Here is an 8,799-nt window from a genome sequence, read left to right as displayed (position 1 = left end):
TGAAAATATTCACGCAAGTAGAACGCTGATTGGATATAGCAAGCATTTTTTAAACGTTCTGTTTTTAGATACAAGTTTAAGGTGGGTTTTTAAAGTGTTTTGTCTCCAATTTATGCTCTGGCCACAAATACGAGTATTGAATAAGTCAACAACATTATTTGGGTATGAGTTAACAGAATATGAACTTTTAAATGTGATATTTTCACTGGACAGTTACTTGAATCCCATGGAAAGCCTCAGGCCGGACCAACCGGTTCTGCAGTGGAAAGCCTCAGGCCGGACCGACCGGTACTGCAGTGGAAAGCCTCAGGCCGGACCAACCGGTTCTGTAGTGGAAATCCTCAGGCCGGACCGACCGGTACTGCAGTGGAAAGCCTCAGGCCGGACCAACCGGTTCTGCAGTGGAAAGCCTCAGGCCGGACCGACCGGTACTGCAGTGGAAAGCCTCAGGCCGGACCGACCGGTACTGCATTAGAGACATGGACAAACTGAGCTGAGAACATCAGCTGTAGAGAGACATGGACTATTTCAGTTGTGTGTTCCAGCCCTGCTCAGCTGCAGAGATGGTGGCTCCACACTAGGTACAGATGGCCGTCTTACACTTGACTAACTTGAACACCCGCCATGTGTGGTATGGTCTGGATAGTGTGTACCATCACCCAGCCGCCAGCCATTCAGCTGCTCTAATGGAGGCTGTTAGAACTGTAACACAGAGAGGAAGGACAACAACACATGCTGCTGACAGGGATGGGGTCAATGTCAATTCCAGTTCATTCAGGAAGCACACTGAAATTATAATTCTCTTTTTTAAGTTTTCAATTAGGAAAATGTGGAATTTGAATTTTTGTTTACTTTCTGAATTGACTAGAATTGAAATTAAATTGACCCCAACCCTGTTTGTTGGACTGGTGTTTTATTCAAATCCTGGCACCTCTATTGAACAATGTGTTCTTGACTTGCTGATAAACAGACGGATGAAGGAATGGACTCATCACTCTTGTGTTCTTGTCCTGTTATTTGTGGCATCATTCCTGTCAGATATACAATATACACCTGTTGAAATCACCAGAGGAGGTCTTTGTAAACCTCCTGTTGCCTCTGAGCTGAACTGTGAAGTGATTCATTTGTGATGTTATGATATAGTGCCTTGCAAAAGTATTCATCCCCCTTGGCATTTTTCCTATTTTGTTGCATTACAACCTGTAATTTAAATTGATTTTTATTTGGATTTCATGTAATGGACATACACAAAATAGTTCAAATTGGTGAAGTGAATTCAAAAAAGAACTTGTTTAAAAAAAATCGAAATTATTAAAAACGGAAAAGTGGTGCGTGCATATGTATTCACCCTCTTTGCTATGAAGCCCCTAAATATGATCTGGTGCAACCTAATACCTTCAGAAGTCACAGAAGCACCATTAAATCCATTATTAACAAATGGAAATAATATGGCACTACAACAAACCTACCAAGAGACGGCTGCCCACCAAAACTCACGGACCAGGCAAGGAAGGCATTAATCAAAGAGACCAAAGATAACCCCGAAGGAGCTGCAAAGCTCCACAGTGAAGATTGGAGTATCTGTCCATAGGACCACTTTAAGTGTTACACTCCATAGAGCTGGGCTATACGGAAAAGTGTCCAGAAAAAAAGCCATTGCTTGAAGAAAAAAATAAGCAAACACGTTTGGTGTTCGCCAAAAGGCATGTGGGAGACTCCCTAAACATATGGAAGAAGGTACTCTGGTCAGATGAGACTAAAATTGAGCTTTTTGTCCATCAAGGAAAACGCTATGTCTGGCGCAAACCCAACATCTCTCATCACCCCGAGAACATCATCCCCACAGTGACGCATGGTGGTGGCAGCATCAAGGTGTGGGGATGTTTTTTATTGGGAGGGACTGGGAAACTGGTCAGAATTGAAGGAATGATGGATGGTGCTAAATGCAGGGAAATTCTTGAGGGAAACCTGTTTCAGTCTTCCAGAGATTTGAGACTGGGACGGAGGTTCACCTTTCAGCAGGACAATGACCCTAAGCATACTGCTAAAGCAACACTTGAGTGGTTTAAGGGGAAACATTTAAATGTCTTGGAATGGCCTAGTCAAAGCCCAGACCTCAATCCAATTGAGAATCTGGGGTATGACTTAAAGAATGCTGTACACCAGCGGAACCCATCCAACATGAAGGAGCTGGAGCAGTTTTGCCTTGAAGAATGGGCAGAAATCCCAGTGGCTAGATGTGCCAAGCTTATAGAGACATACCCCAAGAGACTTGCAGCTGTAATTGCTGCAAAAGGTGTCTACAAAGTATTGGCTTTGGGGGGGGGGGGGGATAGTTATGCACCCTTAAGTTCTGTTTTTCTTGTCTTATTTCTGGTTTGTTTCACAATAAAACATATTTTTCATCTTCAAAGTGGTAGACATGTTGTGTAAATCAAATGATACAAACCCCCCCCAAAAAATATTTTAATTCCAGGTTGTAAGGCAACAAAATAGTGAAAATGCCAAGGGGGGTGAATACTTTCGCAAGTCACTGTATGCCTAAGAGTTGTGTATGAGATGTGTACGAGTTGTGTATGAGTTGTGTATACCTCTACCTGTATTATATGTATTTGTACTCAAATGTTCTGTAAGTAAACCACGATGATGACTTCCTGTAAATGTCTGTTACCTCGATTCTCTACTCTCTTCCTGTAAATGTCTGTTACCTCGATTCTCTACTCTCTTCCTGTAAATGTCTGTTACCTCGATTCTCTACTCTATTCCTGTAAATGTCTGTTACCTCGATTCTCTACTCTATTCCTGTAAATGTCTGTTACCTAGATTCTCTACTCTATTCCTGTAAATGTCTGTTACCTCGATTCTCTACTCTATTCCTGTAAATGTCTGTTACCTCGATCCTCTACTCTCTTCCTGTAAATGTCTGTTACCTCGATCCTCTACTCTATTCCTGTAAATGCCTGTTACCTCGATCCTCTACTCTATTCCTGTAAATGCCTGTTACCTCGATCCTCTACTCTATTCCATGTCCTGTAAATGTCTGTCACCTCGATTTTTTTATTTTTTTTTTTTTTATTTTATTTAACCTTTATTTAACCAGGTAGGCAAATTGAGAACACGTTCTCATTTACAATTGCGACCTGGCCAAGATAAAGCAAAGCAGTTCGACACATACAACAACACATAGTTACACATGGAGTAAAACAAACATATAGTCAATAATACAGTGAAAAAAATAAGTCTATATACAATGTGAGCAAGTGAGGTGAGATAAGGGAGGTGAAGGCAAACAAATATATGTATAAATAAATAAAATATAAAAAGGCCATGGAGGCGAAGTGAGTACAACACAGCAAGTAAAATAAAAACTAAAAAACACTGGAATGGTTGGTTTGCAGTGGAAGAAAGTGCAAAGTAGAGACAGAAATAATGGGGTGCAAAGGAGCAAAATAAATTAATAAATAAATACAGTAGGTAAAGAGGTAGTTGTTTGGGCTAAATTGTAGATGGGTTATGTACAGGTGCAGTAATCTATGAGCTGCTCTGACAGCTGGTGCTTAAAGCTAGTGAGGGAGATAGGTGTTTCCAGTTTCAGAGATTTTTGTAGTTCGTTCCAGTCATTGGCAGCAGAGAACTGGAAGGAGAGGCGTCCAAAGGAAGAATTGGTTTTGGGGGTGACTAGAGAGATATACCTGCTGGAGCGCGTGCTACAGGTAGGTGCTGCTATGGTGACCAGCGAGCTGAGATAAGGGGGGACTTTACCTAGCAGGGTCTTGTAGATGACCTGGAACCAGTGGGTTTGGCGACGAGTATGAAGCGAGGGCCAGCCAACGAGAGTGTACAGGTCGCAGTGGTGGGTAGTATATGGGGCTTTGGTGACAAAACGGATGGCACTGTGATAGACTGCATCCAATTTATTGAGTAGGGTTTTGGAGGCTATTTTGTAAATGACATCACCGAAGTCGAGGATTGGTAGGATGGTCAGTTTTACAAGGGTATGTTTGGCAGCATGAGTAAAGGATGCTTTGTTGCGGAATAGGAAGCCAATTCTAGATTTGACTTTGGATTGGAGATGTTTGATGTGGGTCTGGAAGGAGAGTTTACAGTCTAACCAGACACCTAGGTATTTGTAGTTGTCCACATATTCCAAGTCAGAGCCGTCCAAAGTAGTGATGTTGGACAGGCGGGCAGGAGCAGGCAGCGATCGGTTGAAGAGCATGCATTTGGTTTTACTTGTATTTAAGAGCAGTTGGAGGCCACGGATTCTCTACTCTATTCCTGTAAATGTCTGTTACCTCGATCCTCTACTCTATTCCTGTAAATGCCTGTTACCTCGATCCTCTACTCTATTCCATGTCCTGTAAATGTCTGTCACCTCGATTCTCTACTCTATTCCTGTAAATGTCTGTTACCTCGATCCTCTACTCTATTCCATGTCCTGTAAATGTCTGTTACCTCGATCCTCTACTCTCTTCCTGTAAATGTCTGTTACCTCGATCCTCTACTCTATTCCTGTAAATGTCTGTTACCTCGATCCTCTACTCTATTCCATGTCCTGTAAATGTCTGTTACCTCGATCCTCTACTCTCTTCCTGTAAATGTCTGTTACCTCGATCCTCTACTCTCTTCCTGTAAATGTCTGTTACCTCGATCCTCTACTCTCTTCCTGTAAATGTCTGTTACCTCGATCCTCTACTCTCTTCCTGTAAATGTCTGTTACCTCGATCCTCTACTCTCTTCCTGTAAATGTCTGTTACCTCGATCCTCTACTCTCTTCCTGTAAATGTCTGTTACCTCGGTCATCTACTCTCTTCCTGTAAATGTCTGTTACCTCGGTCATCTACTCTCTTCCTGTAAATGTCTGTTACCTCGATCCTCTACTCTCTTCCTGTAAATGTCTGTTACCTCGATCCTCTACTCTCTTCCTGTAAATGTCTGTTACCTCGATCCTCTACTCTCTTCCTGTAAATGTCTGTTACTTCGATCCTCTACTCTCTTCCTGTAAATGTCTGTTACCTCGATCCTCTACTCTCTTCCCGTAAATGTCTGTTACCTCGATCCTCTACTCTCTTCCTGTAAATGTCTGTTACCTCGATTCTCTACTCTCTTCCTGTAAATGTCTGTTACCTCGATCCTCTACTCTCTTCCTGTAAATGTCTGTTACCTCGATCCTCTACTCTCTTCCTGTAAATGTCTGTTACCTCGATCCTCTACTCTCTTCCTGTAAATGTCTGTTACCTCGATCCTCTACTCTATTCCATGTCCTGTAAATGTCTGTTACCTCAATCCTCTACTCTCTTCCTGTAAATGTCTGTTACCTCGATCCTCTACTCTCTTCCTGTAAATTTCTGTTACCTCGATCCTCTACTCTCTTCCTGTAAATGTCTGTTACCTCGATCCTCTACTCTCTTCCTGTAAATGTCTGTTACCTCGATCCTCTACTCTCTTCCTGTAAATGTCTGTTACCTCGATCCTCTACTCTCTTCCTGTAAATGTCTGTTACCTCGGTCATCTACTCTCTTCCTGTAAATGTCTGTTACCTCGATCCTCTACTCTATTCCATGTCCTGTAAATGTCTGTTACCTCGATCCTCTACTCTCTTCCTGTAAATGTCTGTTACCTCGATCCTCTACTCTCTTCCTGTAAATGTCTGTTACCTCGATCCTCTACTCTCTTCCTGTAAATGTCTGTTACCTCGATCCTCTACTCTCTTCCTGTAAATGTCTGTTACCTCGATCCTCTACTCTCTTCCTGTAAATGTCTGTTACCTCGATCCTCTACTCTCTTCCTGTAAATGTCTGTTACCTCGATCCTCTACTCTCTTCCTGTAAATGTCTGTTACCTAGGTCATCTACTCTATTCCATAATATTCTATTAGACCCCAGTCGATGGTAATCCATGCCGTCGGCGTCCCTATCAAGCGTCCCTCGATTTATCATCTTTCATTTTCCTATTTTTATACTCCAGGTCATTGGGTTCAGAATAACCTTCACAATGATGCCTTGTCTCCCTCCTCCCGTTCACTGTTCTACTACTAGGCTAGCGTTCTACTACTAGGCTAGCGTTCTACTAATAGGCTAGCGTTCTACTACTAGGCTAGCGTTCTACTACTAGGCTAGCGTTCTACTACTAGGCTAGCGTTCTACTACTAGGCTAGCGTTCTACTACTAGGCTAGCGTTCTACTACTAGGCTAGCGTTCTACTACTAGGCTAGCGTTCTACTACTAGGCTAGCGTTCTACTACTAGGCTAGCGCTCTACTACTAGGCTAGCGTTCTACTACTAGGCTAGCGTTCTACTACTAGGCTAGCGTTCTACTATTAGGCTAGCGTTCTACTACTAGGCTAGCGCTCTACTACTAGGCTAGCGTTCTACTACTAGGCTAGCGTTCTACTATTAGGCTAGCGTTCTACTACTAGGCCAGCGTTCTACTACTAGGCTAGCGTTCTACTACTAGGCTAGCGTTCAGGTAACTGTTCTACTACTAGGCTAGCGTTCTACTACTAGGCTAGCGTTCTACTACTAGGCTAGCGTTCAGGTAACTGACAAAATAAAGTATACACTTGAGTTAAATGAGGGATACAAAGTGTATTGAAAGCGGGGTGCTTCCACACAGGTAAAAAAGAAAAAAGTAACACAATAAAATAACAATAACGAGGCTATATATATATATATAGATACCGGTACTGAGTCAATGTGCGGGGGTACAGGTTAGTCGAGGTAATATGTACATGTAGGTAGGGGTAAAGTAACTATGTATAGATAATAAACTGAGTAGCAGCAGTATAAAAACAAAGGGGAGGGGGGGGTCAGTGCAAATAGTCCGGGAGGCCATTTGATATTTGTTCATGGCTTGGGGTTAGAAGCTGTTAAGGAACCTTTTGTGGTTCCTGAGTTAATTAAGCAGTTAACATCCCATCATGCTTAGGGTCATGTTAACATCCCATCATGCTCAGGGTCATGTTAACATCCCATCATGCTTAGGGTCATGTATAAAAATGCCCAGTTGCCCATTATGGCTAGAAGAAGAGATCTCAGTGACTGAAAGAGGGCTCTCAAAGGAATATAGAGGATGTGTCTCAGTCACCAGAGTGACTGAAAGAGGGCTCTCAAAGGAACATAGAGGATGTGTCTCAGTCACCAGATCTCAGTGACTGAAAGAGGGGTCTCAAAGGAACATAGAGGATGTCTCAGTCACCAGATCTCAGTGACTGAAAGAGGGCTCTCAAAGGAATATAGAGGATGTGTCTCAGTCACCAGATCTCAGTGACTGAAAGAGGGCTCTCAATGGAATATAGAGGATGTGTCTCAGTCACCAGATCTCAGTGACTGAAAGAGGGCTCTCAAAGGAATATAGAGGATGTGTCTCAGTCACCAGATCTCAGTGACTGAAAGAGGGCTCTCAATGGAACATAGAGGATGTGTCTCAGTCACCAGATCTCAGTGTCTGAAAGAGGGCTCTCAAAGGAATATAGAGGATGTGTCTGTCACCAGATCTCAGTGACTGAAAGAGGGCTCTCAAAGGAATATAGAGGATGTGTCTCAGTCACCAGATCTCAGTGACTGAAAGAGGGCTCTCAAAGGAATATAGAGGATGTGTCTCAGTCACCAGATCTCAGTGACTGAAAGAGGGCTCTCAAAGGAATATAGAGGATGTGTCTCAGTCACCAGATCTCAGTGACTGAAAGAGGGCTCTCAATGGAATATAGAGGATGTGTCTCAGTCACCAGATCTCAGTGACTGAAAGAGGGCTCTCAATGGAATATAGAGGATGTGTCTCAGTCACCAGATCTCAGTGACTGAAAGATGGCTCTCAAAGGAATATAGAGGATGTGTCTCAGTCACCAGATCTCAGTGACTGAAAGAGGGCTCTCAAAGGAATATAGAGGATGTGTCTCAGTCACCAGATCTCAGTGACTGAAAGAGGGCTCTCAAAGGAATATAGAGGATGTGTCTCAGTCACCAGATCTCAGTGACTGAAAGAGGGCTCTCAATGGAACATAGAGGATGTGTCTCAGTCACCAGATCTCAGTGACTGAAAGAGGGCTCTCAAAGGAATATAGAGGATGTGTCTCAGTCACCAGATCTCAGTGACTGAAAGAGGGCTCTCAAAGGAATATAGAGGATGTGTCTCAGTCACCAGATCTCAGTGACTGAAAGAGGGCTCTCAAAGGAACATAGAGGATGTGTCTCAGTCACCAGATCTCAGTGACTGAAAGAGGGCTCTCAAAGGAACATAGAGGATGTGTCTCAGTCACCAGATCTCAGTGACTGAAAGAGGGCTCTCAAAGGAACATAGAGGATGTGTCTCAGTCACCAGATCTCAGTGACTGAAAGAGGGCTCTCAAAGGAGCATAGAGGATGTGTCTCAGTCACCAGATCTCAACCCAATTTAACACTTTTGGGAGATTCTGAAGCAGCGCCTGAGACATTGTTTTCCACCACCATCAACAAAACACAAAATTATGGAATTTCTCGTGGAAGAATGGTGTTGTATGCCTCCAATAGATTTCCCGACTTGTAGAATCTATGCCAAGGTGCATTGAAACATGGCCGCGGTCGATGTTTGGGGTCGGGTTGCTGCATTTTCTTCTTTGACGGGCAGAATGTAATTTTTTGGGGGCCTGCACTACCGAAGGCTATATCAGTCTGCTAATACTAAACTAGTAAAGGCCCAGTGCACTACTTTTGTGAAGATTATTATTATAACATTTTTTTTTAATCTTTTTTTTTTCTCCTGATCTTTCACGGGGCCGTGCATTGAAGTTGTTCTGACGTGACGTGGTGACCCAACATCCTA

At 43.1% G+C, this 8,799-nt stretch overlaps 1 protein-coding gene across 1 annotated transcript in view; it reads left to right on the top strand.

The window, feature by feature from the left end:
* Window positions 1-3,378, top strand: part of pidd1 (p53-induced death domain protein 1) — a 40,373-nt gene extending 36,995 nt beyond the window's left edge. The window contains exon 16 of the mRNA XM_071405197.1: window positions 1-3,378. This exon is cut by the window's left edge and continues 845 nt beyond it. The gene's annotated coding sequence lies outside the window, so the exon portion shown is untranslated.
* Window positions 3,379-8,799: the final 5,421 nt, after the last annotated feature.

This window comes from Salvelinus alpinus, chromosome 6 (genome assembly GCF_045679555.1).
Source record: "Salvelinus alpinus chromosome 6, SLU_Salpinus.1, whole genome shotgun sequence".
NCBI lineage: Eukaryota > Metazoa > Chordata > Actinopteri > Salmoniformes > Salmonidae > Salvelinus > Salvelinus alpinus.
Note: the sequence above shows the minus strand (reverse complement) of the source record. Positions and strands in the feature narration are given on the sequence as shown.